The following is a 22,439-nucleotide window of genomic DNA, read 5'->3' on the forward strand; positions in this document are numbered from 1 at the left end:
ACTCAAGCAGCGGAGCCAGAAGGTGCTGCAGCAGCGGAGCCAAAAGGTGCTCCAGCAGCAGAGCTAGAATGCGCTCCAGCAGCGGAGCCAGAAGGTGCTCAAACATCGGAGCCAGAAGGCACTCAAGCAGCAGAGCCAGAAGGAGCTCAAGCAGCTGAGCCAGAAGGCGCTCCAGCAGTGGAGCCAGAAGGCTTTCCAGCAGCGGAGCCAGAAGGTGCTCAAGCAGCAGAGCCAGAAGGTGCTCCAGCAGCGGAGCCAGCAGGTGCTCCAGCAGCAGAGCCAGAAGGTGCTCCAACAGTGGCACTAGAAGGCGCTCCAGCAGCGGAACTAAAAGGCGCTCCAGCAGCAGAGCCAGAAGGCACTCAAGCATCGAAGACAGAAGGCGCTCAAGCAGCAGAGCCAGAAGGTGCTCAAGCAGCAGATCCAGAAGGTTCTCCAGCAGTCGAGCCAGAAGGCGCTCAAGCAGCAGAGCCAGAAGGCGCTCTAGCAGTGGAGCCAAGAGGTGGTCAAGCAGCAGAGCCAGAAGGCGCTCCTTCAGCGGAGCCAGAAGGCTCTCCAGCAGCAGAGCTAGACGGTGCTCCAGCAGCGCTGCCAGAAGGCCCTCCAGCAGCGGAGCCAGAAGGTGCTCCACCAGCACAGCCAAAAGGTGCTCCAGCAGCGGAGCTAGTATGCGCTCCAGCAGCAGAGCCAGAAGGTGCTCAAGCAGCAGAGCCAGAAGATGCTCAAGCAGCGGAGCCGGAAGGCACAAGCAGCGGAGCCAGAAGGCACTCCAGCAGCAGAGCTGGAAGGCGCTCAAGCAGCGGAGGCAGAAGGTGCTCCAGCAGCAGAGCCAGAAGGCACTTAAGCAGCGGAGCCAGAAGGCGCCCAAGCAGCAGAGCCAGAAGGCGCTCAAGCAGCAGAGCCAGAAGGTGCTCCAGCAGCCGAGCCAGAAGGCGCTCCAGCAGCAGAGCCAGAAGGTCCTCAAGCAGCGGAGCCAGAAGGCGCTCCAGCAGCAGAGCTAGAACGTACTCCAGCAGCGGTGCCAGAAGACACTCAAGCAGCGGAGCCAGAAGGTGCTGCAGCAGCGGAGCCAAAAGGTGCTCCAGCAGCAGAGCTAGAAGGCGCTCCAGCAGCGGAGCCAGAAGGTGCTGAAACAGCGGAGCCAGAAGGCACTCAAGCAGCAGAGCCAGAAGGTGCTCAAGCAGCTGAGCCAGAAGGCGCTCCAGCAGCGGAGCCAGAAGGCACTCCAGCAGCAGAGCCAGAAGGTGCTCCAGCAGCGCTGCCAGATGTCCCTCCAGCAGCGGAGCCAGAAGGTGCTCCACCAGCACAGCCAAAAGGTGCTCCAGCAGCGGAGCTAGTATGCGCTCCAGCAGCAGAGCCAGAAGGTGCTCAAGCAGCAGAGCCAGAAGGTGCTCAAGCAGCAGAGCCGGAAGGCTCAAGCAGCGGAGCCAGAAGGCACTCCAGCAGCGGAGCTGGAAGGCGCTCAAGCAGCAGAGGCAGAAGGTGCTCCAGCAGCAGAGCCAGAAGGCACTTAAGCAGCGGAACCAGAAGGCGCCCAAGCAGCAGAGCCAGAAGGCGCTCAAGTAGCCGAGCCAGAAGCTGCTCTAGCAGCAGAGCCAGAAGGCGCTCAAGCAGCAGAGCCACTAGGCGCTCCAGCAGCGGAGCCAGAAGGTCCTCAAGCAGCGGAGCCAGAAGGCGTTCCAGCAGCGGAGCTAGAAGGCACTCCAGCAGCAGTGCCAGAAGGCACTCAAGCAGCGGAGCCAGAAGGTGCTGCAGCAGCAGAGCCAAAAGGTGCTCCAGCAGCAGAGCTAGAAGGCGCTCCAGCAGCGGAGCCAGAAGGTGCTCAAGCAGCGGAGCCAGAAGGCGCTCAAGCAGTGGAGCCAGAAGGTGCTCAAGCAGCGGAGCCAGAAGGCACTCCAGCAGTGGAGCCAGAAGGTGCTTAAGAAGCGGAGCCAGAAGGCACTCAAGCAGTAGAGCCAGAAGGTGCTCAAGCAACAGAAACAGAAATCCCTCCAGCAGCGGAGCCAGAAGGTGCTCCACCAACACAGCCAAAAGGTGCTCCAGCAGCAGAGCTAGTATGCGCTCCAGAAGCAGAGCCAGAAGGTGCTCAAGCAGCAGAGCCAGAAGGTGCTCAAGCAGCGGAGCCGGAAGGCGCAAGCAGTGGAGCCAGAAGGCACTCCAGCAGCGGAGCTGGAAGGTGCTCAAGCAGCGGAGGCAGAAGGTGCTCCAGCAGCAGAGCCAGAAGGCACTTAAGCAGCGGAGCCAGAAGGCGCTCCAGCAGCGGAGCCAGAAGGTGCTCAAGCAGCACAACCAGAAGGCGCTCCAGCAGCGGAGCCAGAAGGCGCTCAAGCAGCTGAGCCAGAAGGTGCTCAAGCAGCGGAGCCAGAAGGTGCTCAAGCAGCAGAGCCATAAGGCGCTCAAGCAGTGGAGCCAGAAGGCACTCCAGCAGCAGAGCCAGAAGGTGCTCAAGCAGCAGAGCCAGAAGGTGCTCAAGCAGGGGAGCCGGAAGGCGCAAGCAGCAGAGCCAGAAGGCACTCCAGCAGCGGAGCCAGAAAGTCCTCAAGCAGCGGAGCCAGAAGGCGCTCCAGCAGCAGAGCTAGAACGTACTCCAGCAGCGGTGCCAGAAGACACTCAAGCAGCGGAGCTAGAAGGTGCTGCAGCAGCGGAGCCAAAAGGTGCTCCAGCAGCAGAGCTAGAAGGCGCTCCAGCAGCGGAGCCAGAAGGTGCTCAAACAGCGGAGCCAGAAGGCACTCAAGCAGCAGAGCCAGAAGGTGCTCAAGCAGCTGAGCCAAAAGGCGCTCCAGCAGTGGAGCCAGAAGGCTTTCCAGCAGCGGAGCCAGAAGGTGCTCAAGCAGCAGAGCCAGAAGGTGCTCCAGCAGCGGAGCCAGCAGGTGCTCCAGCAGCAGAGCCAGAAGGTGCTCCAACAGTGGAGCCAGAAGGCACACAAGCAGCAGAGCCAGAAGGTGCTCCAGCAGCCGAGCCAGAAGGCTCTCAAGTATCGGAGCCAGAAGGCGCTCAAGCAGCAGAGCTAGAAGGCGCTCAAGCAGCAGAGCCAGAAGGTGCTCCAGCAGCTGAGCCAGAAGGCGCTCAAGCAGCAGAGCCAGAAGGCGCTCCAGCAGCGGAGCCAGAAGGTCCTCAAGTAGCGGAGCCAGAAGGCGCTCCAGCAGCGGAGCTAGAACGTACTCCAGCAGCGGTGCCAGAAGACACTCAAGCAGCGGAGCCAGAAGGTGCTGCAGCAGCGGAGCCAAAAGGTGCTCCAGCAGCAGAGCTAGAATGCGCTCCAGCAGCGGAGCCAGAAGGTGCTCAAACATCGGAGCCAGAAGGCACTCAAGCAGCAGAGCCAGAAGGAGCTCAAGCAGCTGAGCCAGAAGGCGCTCCAGCAGTGGAGCCAGAAGGCTTTCCAGCAGCGGAGCCAGAAGGTGCTCAAGCAGCAGAGCCAGAAGGTGCTCCAGCAGCGGAGCCAGCAGGTGCTCCAGCAGCAGAGCCAGAAGGTGCTCCAACAGTGGCACTAGAAGGCGCTCCAGCAGCGGAACTAAAAGGCGCTCCAGCAGCAGAGCCAGAAGGCACTCAAGCATCGAAGACAGAAGGCGCTCAAGCAGCAGAGCCAGAAGGTGCTCAAGCAGCAGATCCAGAAGGTTCTCCAGCAGTCGAGCCAGAAGGCGCTCAAGCAGCAGAGCCAGAAGGCGCTCTAGCAGTGGAGCCAAGAGGTGGTCAAGCAGCAGAGCCAGAAGGCGCTCCTTCAGCGGAGCCAGAAGGCTCTCCAGCAGCAGAGCTAGACGGTGCTCCAGCAGCGCTGCCAGAAGGCCCTCCAGCAGCGGAGCCAGAAGGTGCTCCACCAGCACAGCCAAAAGGTGCTCCAGCAGCGGAGCTAGTATGCGCTCCAGCAGCAGAGCCAGAAGGTGCTCAAGCAGCAGAGCCAGAAGATGCTCAAGCAGCGGAGCCGGAAGGCACAAGCAGCGGAGCCAGAAGGCACTCCAGCAGCAGAGCTGGAAGGCGCTCAAGCAGCGGAGGCAGAAGGTGCTCCAGCAGCAGAGCCAGAAGGCACTTAAGCAGCGGAGCCAGAAGGCGCCCAAGCAGCAGAGCCAGAAGGCGCTCAAGCAGCAGAGCCAGAAGGTGCTCCAGCAGCCGAGCCAGAAGGCGCTCCAGCAGCAGAGCCAGAAGGTCCTCAAGCAGCGGAGCCAGAAGGCGCTCCAGCAGCAGAGCTAGAACGTACTCCAGCAGCGGTGCCAGAAGACACTCAAGCAGCGGAGCCAGAAGGTGCTGCAGCAGCGGAGCCAAAAGGTGCTCCAGCAGCAGAGCTAGAAGGCGCTCCAGCAGCGGAGCCAGAAGGTGCTGAAACAGCGGAGCCAGAAGGCACTCAAGCAGCAGAGCCAGAAGGTGCTCAAGCAGCTGAGCCAGAAGGCGCTCCAGCAGCGGAGCCAGAAGGCACTCCAGCAGCAGAGCCAGAAGGTGCTCCAGCAGCGCTGCCAGATGTCCCTCCAGCAGCGGAGCCAGAAGGTGCTCCACCAGCACAGCCAAAAGGTGCTCCAGCAGCGGAGCTAGTATGCGCTCCAGCAGCAGAGCCAGAAGGTGCTCAAGCAGCAGAGCCAGAAGGTGCTCAAGCAGCAGAGCCGGAAGGCTCAAGCAGCGGAGCCAGAAGGCACTCCAGCAGCGGAGCTGGAAGGCGCTCAAGCAGCAGAGGCAGAAGGTGCTCCAGCAGCAGAGCCAGAAGGCACTTAAGCAGCGGAACCAGAAGGCGCCCAAGCAGCAGAGCCAGAAGGCGCTCAAGTAGCCGAGCCAGAAGCTGCTCTAGCAGCAGAGCCAGAAGGCGCTCAAGCAGCAGAGCCACTAGGCGCTCCAGCAGCGGAGCCAGAAGGTCCTCAAGCAGCGGAGCCAGAAGGCGTTCCAGCAGCGGAGCTAGAAGGCACTCCAGCAGCAGTGCCAGAAGGCACTCAAGCAGCGGAGCCAGAAGGTGCTGCAGCAGCAGAGCCAAAAGGTGCTCCAGCAGCAGAGCTAGAAGGCGCTCCAGCAGCGGAGCCAGAAGGTGCTCAAGCAGCGGAGCCAGAAGGCGCTCAAGCAGTGGAGCCAGAAGGTGCTCAAGCAGCGGAGCCAGAAGGCACTCCAGCAGTGGAGCCAGAAGGTGCTTAAGAAGCGGAGCCAGAAGGCACTCAAGCAGTAGAGCCAGAAGGTGCTCAAGCAACAGAAACAGAAATCCCTCCAGCAGCGGAGCCAGAAGGTGCTCCACCAGCACAGCCAAAAGGTGCTCCAGCAGCAGAGCTAGTATGCGCTCCAGAAGCAGAGCCAGAAGGTGCTCAAGCAGCAGAGCCAGAAGGTGCTCAAGCAGCGGAGCCGGAAGGCGCAAGCAGTGGAGCCAGAAGGCACTCCAGCAGCGGAGCTGGAAGGTGCTCAAGCAGCGGAGGCAGAAGGTGCTCCAGCAGCAGAGCCAGAAGGCACTTAAGCAGCGGAGCCAGAAGGCGCTCCAGCAGCGGAGCCAGAAGGTGCTCAAGCAGCACAACCAGAAGGCGCTCCAGCAGCGGAGCCAGAAGGCGCTCAAGCAGCTGAGCCAGAAGGTGCTCAAGCAGCGGAGCCAGAAGGTGCTCAAGCAGCAGAGCCATAAGGCGCTCAAGCAGTGGAGCCAGAAGGCACTCCAGCAGCAGAGCCAGAAGGTGCTCAAGCAGCAGAGCCAGAAGGTGCTCAAGCAGGGGAGCCGGAAGGCGCAAGCAGCAGAGCCAGAAGGCACTCCAGCAGCGGAGCTGGAAGGCGCTCAAGCAGCGGAGGCAGAAGGTGCTCCAGCAGCAGAGCCAGAAGTCAATTAAGCAGCGGAGCCAGAAGGCGCCCAAGCAGCAGAGCCAGAAGGCGCTCAAGCAGCAGAGCCAGAAGGTGCTCCAGTAGCCGAGCCAGAAGGCGCTCCAGCAGCAGAGCCAGAAAGTCCTCAAGCAGCGGAGCCAGAAGGCGCTCCAGCAGCAGAGCTAGAACGTACTCCAGCAGCGGTGCCAGAAGACACTCAAGCAGCGGAGCTAGAAGGTGCTGCAGCAGCGGAGCCAAAAGGTGCTCCAGCAGCAGAGCTAGAAGGCGCTCCAGCAGCGGAGCCAGAAGGTGCTCAAACAGCGGAGCCAGAAGGCACTCAAGCAGCAGAGCCAGAAGGTGCTCAAGCAGCTGAGCCAAAAGGCGCTCCAGCAGTGGAGCCAGAAGGCTTTCCAGCAGCGGAGCCAGAAGGTGCTCAAGCAGCAGAGCCAGAAGGTGCTCCAGCAGCGGAGCCAGCAGGTGCTCCAGCAGCAGAGCCAGAAGGTGCTCCAACAGTGGCGCTAGAAGGCGCTCCAGCAGCGGAACTAAAAGGCGCTCCAGCAGCGGAGCCAGAAGGCACTCAAGCATCGAAGACAGAAGGCGCTCAAGCAGCAGAGCCAGAAGGTGCTCAAGCAGCAGAGCCAGAAGGTTCTCCAGCAGTCGAGCCAGAAGGCGCTCAAGCAGCAGAGCCAGAAGGCGCTCTAGCAGTGGAGCCAAGAGGTGGTCAAGCAGCAGAGCCAGAAGGCGCTCCAGCAGCGCTGCCAGAAGGCCCTCCAGCAGCGGAGCCAGGAGGTGCTCCACCAGCACAGCCAAAAGGTGCTCCAGCAGCGGAGCTAGTATGCGCTCCAGCAGCAGAGCCAGAAGGTGCTCAAGCAGCAGAGCCAGAAGGTGCTCAAGCAGCGGAGCCGGAAGGCGCAAGCAGCGGAGCCAGAAGGCACTCCAGCAGCAGAGCTGGAAGGCGCTCAAGCAGCGGAGGCAGAAGGTGCTCCAGCAGCAGAGCCAGAAGGCACTTAAGCAGCGGAGCCAGAAGGCGCCCAAGCAGCAGAGCCAGAAGGCGCTCAAGCAGCAGAGCCAGAAGGTGCTCCAGCAGCCGAGCCAGAAGGCGCTCAAGCAGCAGAGCCAGAAGGCGCTCTAGGAGCGGAGCCAGAAGGTCCTCAAGCAGCGGAGCCAGAAGGCGCTCCAGCAGCGGAGCTAGAAGGCACTCCAGCAGCAGTGCCAGAAGGCACTCAAGCAGCGGAGCCAGAAGGTGCTGCAGCAGCAGAGCCAAAAGGTGCTCCAGCAGCAGAGCTAGAAGGCGCTCCAGCAGCGGAGCCAGAAGGTGCTCAAGCAGCGGAGCCAGAAGGCGCTCAAGCAGCGGAGCCAGAAGTGCTCAAGCAGCGGAGCCAGAAGGCACTCCAGCAGTGGAGCCAGAAGGTGCTTAAGAAGCGGAGCCAGAAGGCGCTCAAGCAGTAGAGCCAGAAGGTGCTCAAGCAACAGAACCAGAAAGCCCTCCAGCAGCTGAGCCAGAAGGTGCTCCACCAGCACAGCCAAAAGGTGCTCCAGCAGCAGAGCTAGTATGCGCTCCAGCAGCAGAGCCAGAAGGTGCTCAAGCAGCAGAGCCAGAAGGTGCTCAAGCAGCAGAGCTGGAAGGCGCAAGCAGTGGAGCCAGAAGGCACTCCAGCAGCGGAGCTGGAAGGCGCTCAAGCAGCGGAGGCAGAAGGTGCTCCAGAAGCAGAGCCAGAAGGCACTTAAGCAGCGGAGCCAGAAGCCGCTCCAGCAGCGGAGCCAGAAGGTGCTCAAGCAGCACAACCAGAAGGCGCTCAAGCAGCGGAGCCAGAAGGCGCTCAAGCAGCTGAGCCAGAAGGTGCTCAAGCAGCGGAGCCAGAAGGTGCTCAAGCAGCAGAGCCATAAGGCGCTCAAGCAGTGGAGCCAGAAGGCACTCCAGCAGCGGAGGCAGAAGGTGCTTAAGCAGCAGAGCCAGAAGGCGCTCAAGCAGCAGAGCCAGAAGGCGCTCCAGCAGCAGAGCCAGACGGTGCTCAAGCAGCGGAGCCAGAAGGCGCTCCAGCAGCAGAGCCAGAAGGCGCTCCAGCAGTGGAGCCAGAAGGTGCTCCAGCAGCGGAGCCAGAAGGCACTCCAGCAACGGAGCCAGAAGGTGCTCCAGCAGCAGAGCCAGAAATTGCTCCAGCAGCGGAGCCAGAAGGCGCTCAAGCCACGGAGCCAGAAGGCGCTCCATCAGCGGAGCCAGAAGCCGCTCCAGCAGCGGAGCCAGAAGGCGCCCAAGCAGCGGAGCCAGAAGACGCTCCAGCAGCAGAGGCAGAAGGAGCTCAAGCAGCGGAGCCAGAAGGCGCTCACGCAGCGGAGCCAGAAGGTGCTCAAGCAGCGGAGCCAGAAGGCACTCCAGCAGTGGAGCCAGAAGGTGCTTAAGAAGCGGAGCCAGAAGGCGCTCAAGCAGTAGAGCCAGAAGGTGCTCAAGCAACAGAACCAGAAGTCGCTCCAGCAGCAGAGGCAGAAGGTGCTCAAGCAGCAGAGCCAGAAGGCGCTCCAGCAGCGGAGCCAGAAGGCGCTCCAGCAGCAGAGCCAGAAGGCACTCCAGCAGCAGAGCCCGAAGGTGCTCAAGCAACGGAGCCAGAAGATGCTCCAGCAGCGGAGCTATTAGGCCCTCCAGCAGCGGAGCCATAATGCACTCCAGCAGCGGAGCTGGAAGGCGCTCAAGCAGCGGAGGCAGAAGGTGCTCCAGCAGCAGAGCCAGAAGGCACTTAAGCAGCGGAGCCAGAAGGCGCCCAAGCAGCAGAGCCAGAAGGCGCTCAAGCAGCAGAGCCAGAAGGTGCTCCAGCAGCCGAGCCAGAAGGCGCTCAAGCAGCAGAGCCAGAAGGCGCTCCAGCAGCGGAGCCAGAAGGTCCTCAAGCAGCGGAGCCAGAAGGCACTCCAGCAGCGGATCTAGAAGGCACTCCAGCAGCGGTGCCAGAAGGTGCTCAAGCAGCGGAGCCGGAAGGCGCAAGCAGCGGAGCCAGAAGGCACTCCAGCAGCGGAGCTGGAAGGCGCTCAAGCAGCGGAGGCAGAAGGTGCTCCAGCAGCAGAGCCAGAAGGCACTTAAGCAGCGGAGCCAGAAGGCGCCCAAGCAGCAGAGCCAGAAGGCGCTCAAGCAGCAGAGCCAGAAGGTGCTCCAGCAGCCGAGCCAGAAGGCGCTCAAGCAGCAGAGCCAGAAGGCGCTCCAGCAGCGGAGCCAGAAGGTGCTTAAGAAGCGGAGCCAGAAGGCGCTCAAGCAGTAGAGCCAGAAGGTGCTCAAGCAACAGAACCAGAAAGCCCTCCAGCAGCGGAGCCAGAAGGTGCTCCACCAGCACAGCCAAAAGGTGCACCAGCAGCAGAGCTAGTATGCGCTCCAGCAGCAGAGCCAGAAGGTGCTCAAGCAGCAGAGCCAGAAGGTGCTCAAGCAGCGGAGCCGGAAGGCGCAAGCAGCGGAGCCAGAAGGCACTCCAGCAGCGGAGCTGGACCAGCACAGCCAAAAGGTGCACCAGCAGCAGAGCTAGTATGCGCTCCAGCAGCAGAGCCAGAAGGTGCTCAAGCAGCAGAGCCAGAAGGTGCTCAAGCAGCGGAGCCGGAAGGCGCAAGCAGCGGAGCCAGAAGGCACTCCAGCAGCGGAGCTGGAAGGCGCTCAAGCAGCGGAGGCAGAAGGTGCTCCAGCAGCAGAGCCAGAAGGCACTTAAGCAGCGGAGCCAGAAGGCGCTCCAGCAGTGGAGCCAGAAGGTGCTCAAGCAGCACAACCAGAAGGCGCTCCAGCAGCGGAGCCAGAAGGCGCTCAAGCAGCTGAGCCAGAAGGTGCTCAAGCAGCAGAGCCAGAAGGTGCTCAAGCAGCAGAGCCATAAGGCGCTCAAGCAGTGGAGCCAGAAGGCACTCCAGCAGAGGAGCCAGAAGGTGCTTAAGCAGCAGAGCCAGAAGGCGCTCAAGCAGCAGAGCCAGACGGTGCTCCAGCAGCAGAGCCAGAAGGTGCTCAAGCAGCGGAGCCAGAAGGCGCTCCAGCAGCAGAGCCAGAAGGCGCTCCAGTAGCGGAGCCAGAAGGTGCTCCAGCAGCGGAGCCAGAAGGCACTCCAGCAGCGGAGCCAGAAGGTGCTCCAGCAGCGGAGCCAGAAATTGCTCCAGCAGCGGAGCCAGAAGGCGCTCAAGCCACGGAGCCAGAAGGCGCTCCAGCAGCGAAGCCAGAAGCCGCTCCAGCAGCGGAGCCAGAAGGCGCCCAAGCAGCGGCGCCAGAAGGCGCTCCAGCAGCAGAGGCAGAAGGTGCTCAAGCAGCGGAGCCAGAAGGCACTCCAGCAGCGGAGCCAGAAGGCGCTCAAGCAGCGGAGCCAGAAGGTGCTCAAGCAGCGGAGCCAGAAGGCACTCCAGCAGTGGAGCCAGAAGGTGCTTAAGAAGCGGAGCCAGAAGGCGCTCAAGCAGTAGAGCCAGAAGGTGTTCAAGCAACAGAACCAGAAGGCGCTCCAGCAGCAGAGGCAGAAGGTGCTCAAGCAGCAGAGCCAGAAGGTGCTCCAGCAGCCGAGCCAGAAGGCACTCAAGCAGCAGAGCCAGAAGGCACTCCAGCAGCAGAGCCCGAAGGTGCTCAAGCAACGGAGCCAGAAGGTGCTCCAGCAGCGGAGCTATAAGGCCCTCCAGCAGCGGAGCCATAATGCACTCCAGCAGCGGAGCCAGAAGGTGCTCAAGCAGCAGAGTCAGAAGGCGCTCCAGCAGCAGAGCCAGAAGGTGCTCCAGAAGTAGAGCCAGAAAGCGCCCAAGCAGCAGAGACAGAAGGCACTCCAGCAGCACAACCAGAAGGAGCTCAAGCAGCGGAGCCAGAAGGCGTTCAAGCAGTGGAGCCAGAAGGCGCTCCAGCAGCGGAGCCAGAAGGCGCTCCAGCAGCGGAGCCAGAAGGCGCCCAAGCAGCGGAGCCAGACGGCGCTCCAGCAGCGGAGGCAGAAGGAGCTCAAGCAGCGGAGCCAGAAGGCGCTCCAGCAGCAGAGCCAGAAGGCGCTCAAGCAGCGGAGCCAGAAGGCGCTCAAGCAGCGGAGCCAGAAGGTGCTCAAGCAGCGGAGCCAGAAGGCACTTCAGCAGTGGAGCCAGAAGGTGCTTAAGAAGCGGAGCCAGAAGGCGCTCAAGCAGTAGAGCCAGAAGGTGCTCAAGCAACAGAACCAGAAGGCGCTCCAGCAGCAGAGGCAGAAGGTGCTCAAGCAGCAGAGCCAGAAGGCGCTCCAGCAGCAGAGCCAGAAGGCACTCCAGCAACGGAGCAAACATGTGCTCCAGCAGCAGAGCCAGAAGGTGCTCCAACAGGAGAGCTAGAAGGCACTCCAGCAGCGGAACTAAAAGGTGCTCCAGCAGCGGAGCCAGAAGGCGCTCAAGCATCAAAGCCAGAAGGCGCTCAAGCAGCAGAGCCAGAAGGTGCTCTAGCAGTGGAGCCAAGAGGTGGTCAAGCAGCAGAGCCAGAAGGCGCTCCAGCAGCGGAGCCAGAAGGCACTCCAGCAGCAGAGCTAGAAGGTGCTCCAGCAGCGGTGCCAGAAGGCCCTCCAGCAGCGGAGCCAGAAGGTGCTCCGCCAGCACAGCCAAAAGGTGCTCCAGCAGCAGAGCTAGTAGGCGCTCAAGTAGCGGAGCCAGAAGGTGCTCCAGCAGCACAGCCAAAAGGTGCTCCAGCAGCGGAGCTAGAAGGTGCTCCAGCAGCGGAGCCAGAAGGAGCTCAAGAAGCAGAGCCAGAAAACGCTCAAGCAGCGGAGCCAGAAGGTGCTCCAGCAGCAGAGCTAGAAGGCGCTCCAGCAGCGGAGCCAGAAGGTGCTCAAACAGCGGAGCCAGAAGGCACTCAAGCAGCGGAGCCAGAAGATGCTCAAGCAGCTGAGCCAGAAGGCGCTCCAGCAGTGGAGCCAGAAGGCTTTCCAGCAGCGGAGCCAAAAGGTGCTCAAGCAGCAGAGCCAGAAGGTGCTCCAGCAGCGGAGCCAGCAGGTGCTCCAGCAGCAGAGCCAGAAGGTGCTCCAACAGCGGAGCTAGAAGGCGCTCCAGCAGCGGAACTAAAAGGCGCTCCAGCAGCGGAGCCAGAAGGCGCCCAAGCATCGAAGCCAGAAGGCGCTCAAGCAGCAGAGCCAGAAGGTGCTCCAGCAGTCAAGCCAGAAGGCGCTCAAGCAGCAGAGCCAGAAGGCGCTCTAGCAGTGGAGCCAAGAGGTGGTCAAGCAGCAGAGCCAGAAGGCGCACCAGCAGCAGAGCCAGAAGGCACTCCAGCAGCAGAGCTAGAAGGTGCTCCAGCAGCGCTGCCAGAAGGCCCTCCAGCAGCGGAGCCAGAAGGTGCTCCACCAGCAAAGCCAAAAGGTGCTCCAGCAGCGGAGCTAGTATGCGCTCCAGCAGCAGAGCCAGAAGGTGCTCAAGCAGCAGAGCCAGAAGGTGCTCAAGCAGCGGAGCCGGAAGGCGCAAGCAGCGGAGCCAGAAGGCACTCCAGCAGCGGAGCTGGAAGGTGCTCAAGCAGCGGAGGCAGAAGGTGCTCCAGCAGCAGAGCCAGAAGGCACTTAAGCAGCAAAGCCAGAAGGCGCCCAAGCAGCAGAGCCAGAAGGCGCTCCAGCAGCGGAGCCAGAAGGTGCTCAAGCAGCACAACCAGAAGGCGCTCCAGCAGTGGAGCCAGAAGGCGCTCAAGGAGCTGAGCCAGAAGGTGCTCAAGCAGCGGAGCCAGAAGGTGCGTAAGCAGCGGAGCCAGAAGGCGCTCAAGCAGCAGAGCTAGAAGGCGCTCCAGCAGCAGAGCCAGAAGGTGCTCAAGCAGCGGAGCCAGAAGGTGCTCCAGCAGCAGAGCCAGAAGGCGCTCCAGCAGCGGAGCCAGAAGGTGCTCCAGCAGCGGAGCCAGAAGGCACTCCAGCAGAGGAGCCAGAAGGTGCTCCAGCAGCAGAGCCAGAAGTTGCTCCAGCAGCGGAGCCAGAAGGCGCTCAAGCAGTGGAGCCAGAAGGCGCTCCAGCAGCGGAGCCAGAAGGCGCTCCAGCAGCGGAGCCAGAAGGCGCCCAAGCAGCGGTGCCAGACGGCGCTCCAGCAGCGGAGGCAGAAGGAGCTCAAGCAGCGGAGCCAGAAGGCGCTCCAGCAGCAGAGCCAGAAGGCGCTCAAGCAGCGGAGCCAGAAGGCGCTCAAGCAGCGGAGCCAGAAGGTGCTCAAGCAGCAGAGCCAGAAGGCACTTCAGCAGTGGAGCCAGAAGGTGCTTAAGAAGCGGAGCCAGAAGGCGCTCAAGCAGTAGAGCCAGAAGGTGCTCAAGCAACAGAACCAGAAGGCGCTCCAGCAGCAGAGGCAGAAGGTGCTCAAGCAGCAGAGCCAGAAGGCGCTCCAGCAGCAGAGCCAGAAGGCACTCCAGCAGCGGAGCCAGCAGGTGCTCCAGCAGCAGAGCCAAAAGGTGCTCCAACAGGAGAGCTAGAAGGCGCTCCAGCAGCGGAACTAAAAGGTGCTCCAGCAGCGGAGCCAGAAGGCGCTCAAGCATCAAAGCCAGAAGGCGCTCAAGCAGCAGAGCCAGAAGGTGCTCTAGCAGTGGAGCCAAGAGGTGGTCAAGCAGCAGAGCCAGAAGGCGCTCCAGCAGCGGAGCCAGAAGGCACTCCAGCAGCAGAGCTAGAAGGTGCTCCAGCAGCGGTGCCAGAAGGCCCTCCAGCAGCGGAGCCAGAAGGTGCTCCGCCAGCACAGCCAAAAGGTGCTCCAGCAGCAGAGCTAGTAGGCGCTCAAGTAGCGGAGCCAGAAGGTGCTCCAGCAGCACAGCCAAAAGGTGCTCCAGCAGCGGAGCTAGAAGGTGCTCCAGCAGCGGAGCTAGAAGGAGCTCAAGCAGCAGAGCCAGAAAACGCTCAAGCAGCGGAGCAAGAAGGTGCTCCAGCAGCAGAGCCAGAAGGCGCTCAAGCAGCAGAGCCATAAGGCGCTCCAGCAGCGGAGCCGGAAGGCGCTCCAGCAGCAGAGCCAGAAGGCGCCCAAGCAGCGGAGCCAGAAGGTGCTCCAGCAGCAGAGCCAGAAGGCGCTCAAGCAGCAGAGCCAGAAGGTGCTCCAACAGCAGAGCCAGAGGCGCTCAAGCAGCAGAGCCAGAAGGTGCTCCAGCAGCGGAGCCAGAAGGCTCTCAAGTATCGGAGCCAGCAGGCGCTCAAGCAGCAGAGCCAGAAGGCGCTCAAGCAGCAGAGCTAGAAGGTGCTCCAGCAGCCGAGCCAGAAGGCGCTCAAGCAGCAGTGCCAGAAGGCGCTCCAGCAGCGGAGCCAGAAGGTGCTCAAGCAGCGGAGCCAGAAGGCGCTCCAGCAGCGGAGCTAGAAGGCGCTTCAGCAGCGGTGCCAGAAGGCACTCAAGCAGCGGAGCTAGGAGGCGCTCCAGCAGCGGAGCCAGAAGGCGCTCAAGCATCAAAGCCAGAAGGCGCTCAAGCAGCGGAGCTAGAAGGCGCTCCAGCAGCGGAGCCAGAAGGCGCTCAAGCATCAAAGCCAGAAGGCGCTCAAGCAGCAGAGCCAGAAGGTGCTCTAGCAGTGGAGCCAAGAGGTGGTCAAGCAGCAGAGCCAGAAGGCGCTCCAGCAGCGGAGCCAGAAGGCACTCCAGCAGCCGAGATAGAAGGTGCTCCAGCAGCAGTGCCAGAAGGCCCTCCAGCAGCGGAGCCAGAAGGTGCTCCGCCAGCACAGACAAAAGGTGCTCCAGCAGCGGAGCTAGTAGGTGCTCAAGCAGCGGAGCCAGAAGGTGCTCCAATAGCAGAGCCAGAAGGCGCTCAAGCAGCAGAGCCAGAAGGTGCTCCATCAGCAGAGCCAGAAGGCTCTCAAGCATCGGAGCCAGAAGGCGCTCAAGCAGCAGAGCCAGAAGGCGCTCGAGCAGCGGAGCTAGTAGGTGCTCAAGCAGCGGAGCCAGAAGTTGCTCCAATAGCAGAGCCAGAAGGCGCTCAAGCAGCAGAGCCAGAAGGTGCTCCATCAGCAGAGCCAGAAGGCTCTCAAGCATCGGAGCCAGAAGGCGCTCAAGCAGCAGAGCCAGAAGGTGCTCCAGCAGCGGAGCCAGAAGGCTCTCAAGCATCGGAGCCAGAAGGCGCTCAAGCAGCAGAGCTAGAAGGCGCTCCAGCAGCCGAGCCAGAAGGCGCTCAAGCAGCAGAGCCAAAAGGCACTCCAGCAGCAGAGCCAGAAGGTGCTAAAGCAGCGGAGCCAGAAGGCGCTCCAACAGCAGAGATAGAAGGCACTCCAGCAGCAGTGCTAGAAGGCACTCCAGCAGCGAAGCTAGTAGGTGCTCAAGCAGCGTAGCCAAAGGGTGCTCCAATAGCAGAGCCAGAAGGCGCTCAAGCAGCAGAGCCAGAAGGTGCTCCAGCAGCAGAGCCAGAAGGCTCTCAAGCATCGGAGCCAGAAGGCGCTCAAGCAGCAGAGCCAGAAGGCGCTCGAGCAGCGGAGCCAGAAGGCGCCCAAGCAGCGGAGCCAGAAGGTGCTCCAACGGCAGAGCCAGAAGGCGCTCAAGCAGCAGAGCCAGAAGGTGCTCCAGCAGCGGAGCCAGAAGGCTCTCAAGCATCGGAGCCAGAAGGCGCTCAAGCAGCAGAGCTAGAAGGCGCTCCAGCAGCCGAGCCAGAAGGCGCTCAAGCAGCAGAGCCAGAAGGCACTCCAGCAGCGGAGCCAGAAGGTGCTCAAGCAGCGGAGCCAGAAGGCGCTCCAACAGCAGAGATAGAAGGCACTCCGGCAGGGGTGCTAGAATGCACTCCAGCAGCGGAGCCAGAAGGTGCTGCAGCCGCGGAGCCAAAGGGTGCTCCAGCAGCAGAGCTAGAAGGCGCTGCAACAGCGGAGCCAGAAGGTGCTCAAGCAGCGGAGCCAGAAGGCACTCAAGCAGCGGAGCCAGAAGGTGCTCAAGCAGCTGAACCAGAAGGCGCTCAAGCAGTGGAGGCAGAAGGCTTTCCAGCAGCGGAGCCAGAAGGCGCTCAAGCAGCAGAGCCAGAAGGCGGTCCAGCAGTGGAGCCAGCAGGTGCTCCAGCAGCAGAGCCAGAAGGTGCCCCAACAGCAGAGCTAGAAAGCGCTCCAGCAGCGGAACTAAAAGGCGCTCCAGCTGTGGAGCCAGAAGGCGCTCAAGCATCAAAGCCAGAAGGCGCTCAAGCAGCAGAGCCAGAAGGTGCTCTAGCAGTGGAGCCAAGAGGTGGTCAAGCAGCAGAGCCAGAAGTCGCTCCAGCAGCGGAGCCAGAAGGCACTCCAGCAGCAGAGCTAGAAGATGCTCCAGCAGCGGTGCCAGAAGGCCCTCCAGCAGCGGAGCCAGAAGGTGCTCCAGCAGCAGAGCCAGAAGGCGCTCAAGCAGCGGTGCCATAAGGCGCTCCAGCAGCAGAGCCAAAAGGTGCTCCAGCAGCGGAGCTAGTAGGCGCTCAAGCAGCAGAGCCAGAAGGTGCTCCAGCAGCACAGCCAAAAGGTGCTCCAGCAGCGGAGCTAGAAGGTGCTCCAGCAGTGGAGCCAGAAGGAGCTCAAGCAGCAGAGCCAGAAAACGCTCAAGCAGCGGAGCCAGAAGGTGCTCCAGCAGCAGAGCCAGAAGGCGCTCAAGCAGCGGTGCCATAAGGCGCTCCAGCAGCAGAGCCGGAAGGTGCTCAAGCAGCGGAGACGGAAGGCGCTCCAGCAGCGGAGCCAGAAGGCACTCAAGCAGCAGAGCCAGAAGGTGCTCCAGCAGCAGAGCCAGAAGGCGCTCAAGAGCAGAGCCAGAAGGTGCTCCAACAGCAGAACCAGAAGGCGCACAAGCAGCAGAGCCAGAAGGTGCTCCAGCAGCCGAGCCAGAAGGCTCTCAAGTATCGGATCCAGAAGGCGCTCAAGCAGCAGAGCCAGAAGGCGCTCAAGCAGCAGAGCCAGAAGGTGCTCCAGCAGCCGAGCCAGAAGGCGCTCAAGCAGCAGAGCCAGAAGGCGCTCCAGCAGCAGAGGCAGAAGGTCCTCAAGCAGCGGAGCCAGAAGGCGCTCCAGCAGCGGAGCTAGAACGTACTCCAGCAGCGGTGCCAGAAGACGCTCCAGCAGCAGAGCTAGAAGGCGCTCCAGCAGCGGAGTCAGAAGGTGCTCCGCCAGCACAGCCAAAAGGTGCTCCAGCAGCGGAGCTAGTAGGCGCTCAAGCAGCAGAGCCAGAAGGTGCTCCAGCAGCACAGCCAAAAGGTGCTCCAGCAGCGGAGCTAGAAGGTGCTCCAGCAGTGGTGCCAGAAGGAGCTCAAGCAGCAGAGCCAGAAAACGCTCAAGCAGCGGAGCCAGAAGGTGCTCCAGCAGCAGAGCCAGAAGGCGCTCAAGCAGCGGTGCCATAAGGCGCTCCAGCAGCAGAGCCGGAAGGTGCTCAAGCAGCGGAGACGGAAGGCGCTCCAGCAGCGGAGCCAGAAGGCACCCAAGCAGCGGAGCCAGAAGGTGCTCCAGCAGCAGAGCCAGAAGGCGCTCAAGAGCAGAGCCAGAAGGTGCTCCAACAGCAGAACCAGAAGGCGCACAAGCAGCAGAGCCAGAAGGTGCTCCAGCAGCCGAGCCAGAAGGCTCTCAAGTATCGGAGCCAGAAGGCGCTCAAGCAGCAGAGCCAGAAGGTGCTCAAGCAGCAGAGCCAGAAGGTGCTCCAGCAGCCGAGCCAGAAGGCGCTCAAGCAGCAGAGCCAGAAGACGCTCCAGCAGCAGAGGCAGAAGGTCCTCAAGCAGCGGAGCCAGAAGGCGCTCCAGCAGCGGAGCTAGAACGTACTCCAGCAGCGGTGCCAGAAAACACTCAAGCAGCGGAGCCAGAAGGTGCTGCAGCAGCGGAGCCAAAAGGTTCTCCAGCAGCAGAGCTAGAAGGCGCTCCAGCAGCGGAGCCAGAAGGTGCTCAAACAGCGGAGCCAGAAGGCACTCAAGCAGCAGAGCCAGAAGGTGCTCAAGCAGCTGAGCCAGAAGGCGCTCCAGCAGTGGAGCCAGAAGGCTTTCCAGCAGCGGAGCCAGAAGGTGCTCAAGCAGCAGAGCCAGAAGGTGCTCCAGCAGCGGAGCCAGCAGGTGCTCCAGCAGCAGAGCCAGAAGGTGCTCCAACAGTGGCGCTAGAAGGCGCTCCAGCAGCGGAACTAAAAGGCGCTCCAGCAGCGGAGCCAGAAGGCACTCAAGCATCGAAGACAGAAGGCGCTCAAGCAGCAGAGCCAGAAGGTGCTCAAGCAGCAGAGCCAGAAGGTTCTCCAGCAGTCGAGCCAGAAGGCGCTCAAGCAGCAGAGCCAGAAGGCGCTCTAGCAGTGGAGCCAAGAGGTGGTCAAGCAGCAGAGCCAGAAGGCGCTCCAGCAGTGGAGCCAGAAGGCACTCCAGCAGCAGGAGCTAGAAGGTGCTCCAGCAGCGCTGCCAGAAGGCCCTCCAGCAGCGGAGCCAGAAGGTGCTCCACCAGCACAGCCAAAAGGTGCTCCAGCAGCGGAGCTAGTATGCGCTCCAGCAGCAGAGCCAGAAGGTGCTCAAGCAGCAGAGCCAGAAGGTGCTCAAGCAGCGGAGCCGGAAGGCGCAAGCAGCGGAGCCAGAAGGCACTCCAGCAGCGGAGTTGGAAGACGCTCAAGCAGCAGAGGCAGAAGGTGCTCCAGCAGCAGAGCCAGAAGGCACTTAAGCAGCGGAGCCAGAAGGCGCCCAAGCAGCAGAGCCAGAAGGCGCTCAAGCAGCAGAGCCAGAAGGCACTCCAGCAGCGGAGCCAGCAGGTGCTCCAGCAGCAGAGCCAGAAGGTGCTCCAACAGCAGAGCTAGAAGGCGCTCCAGCAGCAGAACTAAAAGGCGCTCCAGCAGTGGAGCCAGAAGGTGCTCCAGCAGCACAGCCAAAAGGTGCTCCAGCAGCGGAGCCAGAAGGAGCTCCAGCAGCAGAGCCAGAAGGCGCTCAAGCAGCAGAGCCATAAGGCGCTCCAGCAGCAGAGCCGGAAGGTGCTCAAGCAGCAGAGCCAGAAGGTGCTCTACCAGTGGAGCCAAGAGGTGGTCAAGCAGCAGAGCCAGAAGGCACTCCAGCAGCGGAGCCAGAAGGCACTCCAGCAGCAGAGCTAGAAGGTGCTCCAGCAGCAGTTCCAGAAGGCCCTCTAGCAGCAGAGCCAGAAGGTGCTCCGCCAGCACAGCCAAAAGGTGCTCCAGCAGCGGAGCTAGTAGGCGCTCAAGCAGCGGAGCCAGAAGGTGCTCCAGCAGCACATGCCAAAAGGTGCTCCAGCAGCGGAGCTAGAAGGTGCTCCAGCAGCGGAGCCAGAAGGAGCTCCAGCAGCAGAGCCAGAAGGCGCTCAAGCAGCAGAGCCATAAGGCGCTCCAGCAGCAGAGCCGGAAGGTGCTCAAGCAGCGGAGCCGGAAGGCGCTCCAGCAGCGGAGCCAGAAGGCGCCCAAGCAGCGGAGCCAGAAAGTGCTCCAGCAGCAGAGCCAGAAGGCGCTCAAGCAGCGGAGCCAGAAGGTGCTTCAACAGCGGAGCCAGAAGGTGCTCAAGCAGCAGAGCCAGAAGGTGCTCCAGCAGCGGAGCCAGAAGGCTCTCAAGTATCGGAGCCAGAAGGCGCTCAAGCAGCAGAGCCAGAAGGTGCTCCAGCAGCCGAGCCAGAAGGCACTCAAGCAGCAGAGCCAGAAGGCGCTCCAGCAGCGGAGCCAGAAGGTGCTCAAGCAGCGGAGCCAGAAGGTGTTCCAGCAGCAGAGCCAGAAGGCGCTCAAGCAGCAGAGCCAGAAGGTGCTGCAGCAGCAGAGCAGAAGGCGCTCCAGCAGCGGAGCCAGAAGGCACCCAAGCAGCAGAGCCAGAAGGCGCTCCAGCAGCAGAGCCAGAAAGCACGCCAGCAGCGGAGCCAGAAGGAGCTCAAGCAGTGGAGCCAGAAGGCGCTCCAGCAGTGGAGCCAGGAAGCGCCCAAGCAGCAGAGCCAGAAGGAGCTCAAGCTGTGGAGCCAGAAGGCGCTCCAGCAGTGGAGCCAGAAAGCGCCCAAGCAGCAGAGCCAGAAGGCACTCGAGCAGCACAACCAGAAGGAGCTCAAGCAGTGGAGCCAGAAGGTGCTCAAGCAGCGGAGCCAGAAGGTGCTCAAGCAGTGGAGCCATAAGGCGCCCAAGCAGCGGAGCCAGAAGGCGCCCAAGCAGTGGAGCTAGAAGGTGCTCCAGCAGCGGAGCCAGAAGGTGCTCAAGCAGCGGAACCAGAAGGCACTCAAGCAGCGGAGCCAGAAGGCACTCAAGCAGCGGAGCCAGAAGGTGCTCAAGCAGCTGAGCCAGAAGGCGCTCAAGCAGTGGAGCCAGAAGGCTCTCCAGCAGAGGAGCCAGAAGGCGCTCAAGCAGCAGAGCCAGAAGGCGCTCCAGCAGCGGAGCCAGCAGGTGCTCCAGCAGCAGAGCCAGAAGGTGCTCCAACAGCAGAGCTAGAAGGCGCTCCAGCAGCGGAACTAAAAGGCGCTCCAGCAGTGGAGCCAGAAGGAGCTCAAGCAGCAGAGCCAGAAGGCACTCAAGCAGCAGAGCCAGAAGGTGCTGCAGCAGCAGAGCCAAAAGGTGCTCCAGCAGCAGAGCTAGAAGGCGCTCCAGCAGTGGAGCCAGAAGGAGCTCAAGCAGCAGAGCCAGAAGGCACTCAAGCAGCGGAGCCAGAAGGTGCTCAAGCAGCTGAGCCAGAAGGCGCTCCAGCAGCAGAGCCAGAAGGCGCTCAAGCAGCAGAGCCAGAAGGCGCTCCAGCAGAGGAACCAGCAGGTGCTCCAGCAGCAGAGCCAGAAGGCGCTCAAGTAGCAGAGCCAGAAGGCTCTCCAGCAGCCGAGCCAGAAGGCACTCAAGCAGCAGAGCAGAAGGCGCTCCAGCAGCGGAGCCAGAAGGCACCCAAGCAGCAGAGCCAGAAGGTGCTCCAGCAGCAGAGCCAGAAAGCACGCCAGCAGCGGAGCCAGAAGGAGCTCAAGCAGTGGAGCCAGAAGGCGCTCAAGCAGTGGAGCCAGAAGGCGCTCCAGCAGTGGAGCCAGAAAGTGCCCAAGCAGCAGAGCCAGAAGGAGCTCAAGCAGTGGAGCCAGAAGGCGCTCCAGCAGTGGAGCCAGAAAGTGCCCAAGCAGCAGAGCCAGAAGGCACTCAAGCAGCACAACCAGAAGGAGCTCAAGCAGTGGAGCCAGAAGGCGCTCAAGCAGCGGAGCCAGAAGGTGCTCAAGCAGCGGAGCCATAAGGCGCCCAAGCAGCGGAGCCAGAAGGCGCCCAAGCAGTGGAGCTAGAAGGTGCTCCAGCAGCGGAGCCAGAAGGTGCTCAAGCAGCGGAACCAGAAGGCACTCAAGCAGCGGAGCCCGAAGGTGCTCAAGCAGCGGAGCCAGAAGGCGCTCAAGCAGCAGAGCCATAAGGTGCTCTAGCAGCGGAGCCAAAAGGTGCTCAAGCAGCGGAGCCAGAAGGCGCTCCAGCAGCGGTGCCAGAAGGCGCTCAAGCAGCAGAGCCAGAAGGCGCTCCAGCAGCAGAGCCAGAAGGCACTCAAGCATTGGAGCCAGAAGGCGCTCCAGCAGCGGAGCCAGAAGGCACTCGAGCAGCAGAGCTAGAAGTGCTCCAGCAGCGGTGCCAGAATGCGCTCCAGCAGCGGAGCCAGAAGGTGCTCCAGCAGCACAGCCAAAAGGTGCTCCAATAGGAGAGCCAGAAGGCGCTCCAGCAGCAGAGCCAGAAGGCACTCCAGCAGCGGAGCTAGAAGGTGCTCCAGCAGCGGAGCCAGAAGGAGCTCCAGCAGCAGAGCCAGAAGGCGCTCAAGCAGCAGAGCCATAAGGCGCTCCAGCAGCACAGCCGGAAGGTGCTCAAGCAGCGGAGCCGGAAGGCGCTCCAGCAGCAGAGCCAGAAGGCGCCCAAGCAGCGGAGCCAGAAGGTGCTCCAGCAGCAGAGCCAGAAGGCGCTCAAGCAGCGGAGCCAGAAGGTGCTCCAACAGCGGAGCCAGAAGGTGCTCAAGCAGCAGAGCCAGAAGGTGCTCCAGCAGCGGAGCCAGAAGGCTCTCAAGTATCGGAGCCAGAAGGCGCTCAAGCAGCAGAGCCAGAAGGTGCTCCAGCAGCCGAGCCAGAAGGCACTCAAGCAGCAGAGCCAGAAGGCGCTCCAGCAGCGGAGCCAGAAGGTGCTCAAGCAGCGGAGCCAGAAGGTGTTCCAGCAGCAGAGCCAGAAGGCGCTCAAGCAGCAGAGCCAGAAGGTGCTGCAGCAGCAGAGCCAAAAGGTGCTCCAGCAGCAGAGCTAGAAGGCGCTCCAGCAGTGGAGCCAGAAGGAGCTCAAGCAGCAGAGCCAGAAGGCACTCAAGCAGCAGAGCCAGAAGGTGCTCAAGCAGCTGAGCCAGAAGGCGCTCCAGCAGTGGAGCCAGAAGGCTTTCCAGCAGCGGAGCCAGAAGGCGCTCAAGCAGCAGAGCCAGAAGGCGCTCCAGCAGTGGAACCAGCAGGTGCTCCAGCAGCAGAGCCAGAAGGCGCTCAAGTAGCAGAGCCAGAAGGCTCTCCAGCAGCCGAGCCAGAAGGCACTCAAGCAGCAGAGCAGAAGGCGCTCCAGCAGCGGAGCCAGAAGGCACCCAAGCAGCAGAGCCAGAAGGCGCTCCAGCAGCAGAGCCAGAAAGCACGCCAGCAGCGGAGCCAGAAGGAGCTCAAGCAGTGGAGCCAGAAGGCGCTCCAGCAGTGGAGCCAGGAAGCGCCCAAGCAGCAGAGCCAGAAGGAGCTCAAGCAGTGGAGCCAGAAGGCGCTCCAGCAGCGAAACCAGAAGGCACTCAAGTAGCGGAGCCAGAAGGCGCTCAAGCAGCGGAGCCAGAAGGCGCTCAAGCAGCGGAGCCATAAGGCGCTCTAGCAGCGGAGCCAAAAGGTGCTCAAGCAGCGGAGCCAGAAGGCGCTCCAGCAGTGGTGCCAGAAGGCGCTCAAGCAGCAGAGCCAGAAGGTGCTCCAGCAGCAGAGCCAGAA

The sequence above is a fragment of the Ambystoma mexicanum genome, chromosome 7p (assembly GCF_040938575.1).
Source record: "Ambystoma mexicanum isolate Mex_15411 chromosome 7p, UKY_AmexF1_1, whole genome shotgun sequence".
Classification (NCBI taxonomy): Eukaryota; Metazoa; Chordata; class Amphibia; order Caudata; family Ambystomatidae; genus Ambystoma; species Ambystoma mexicanum.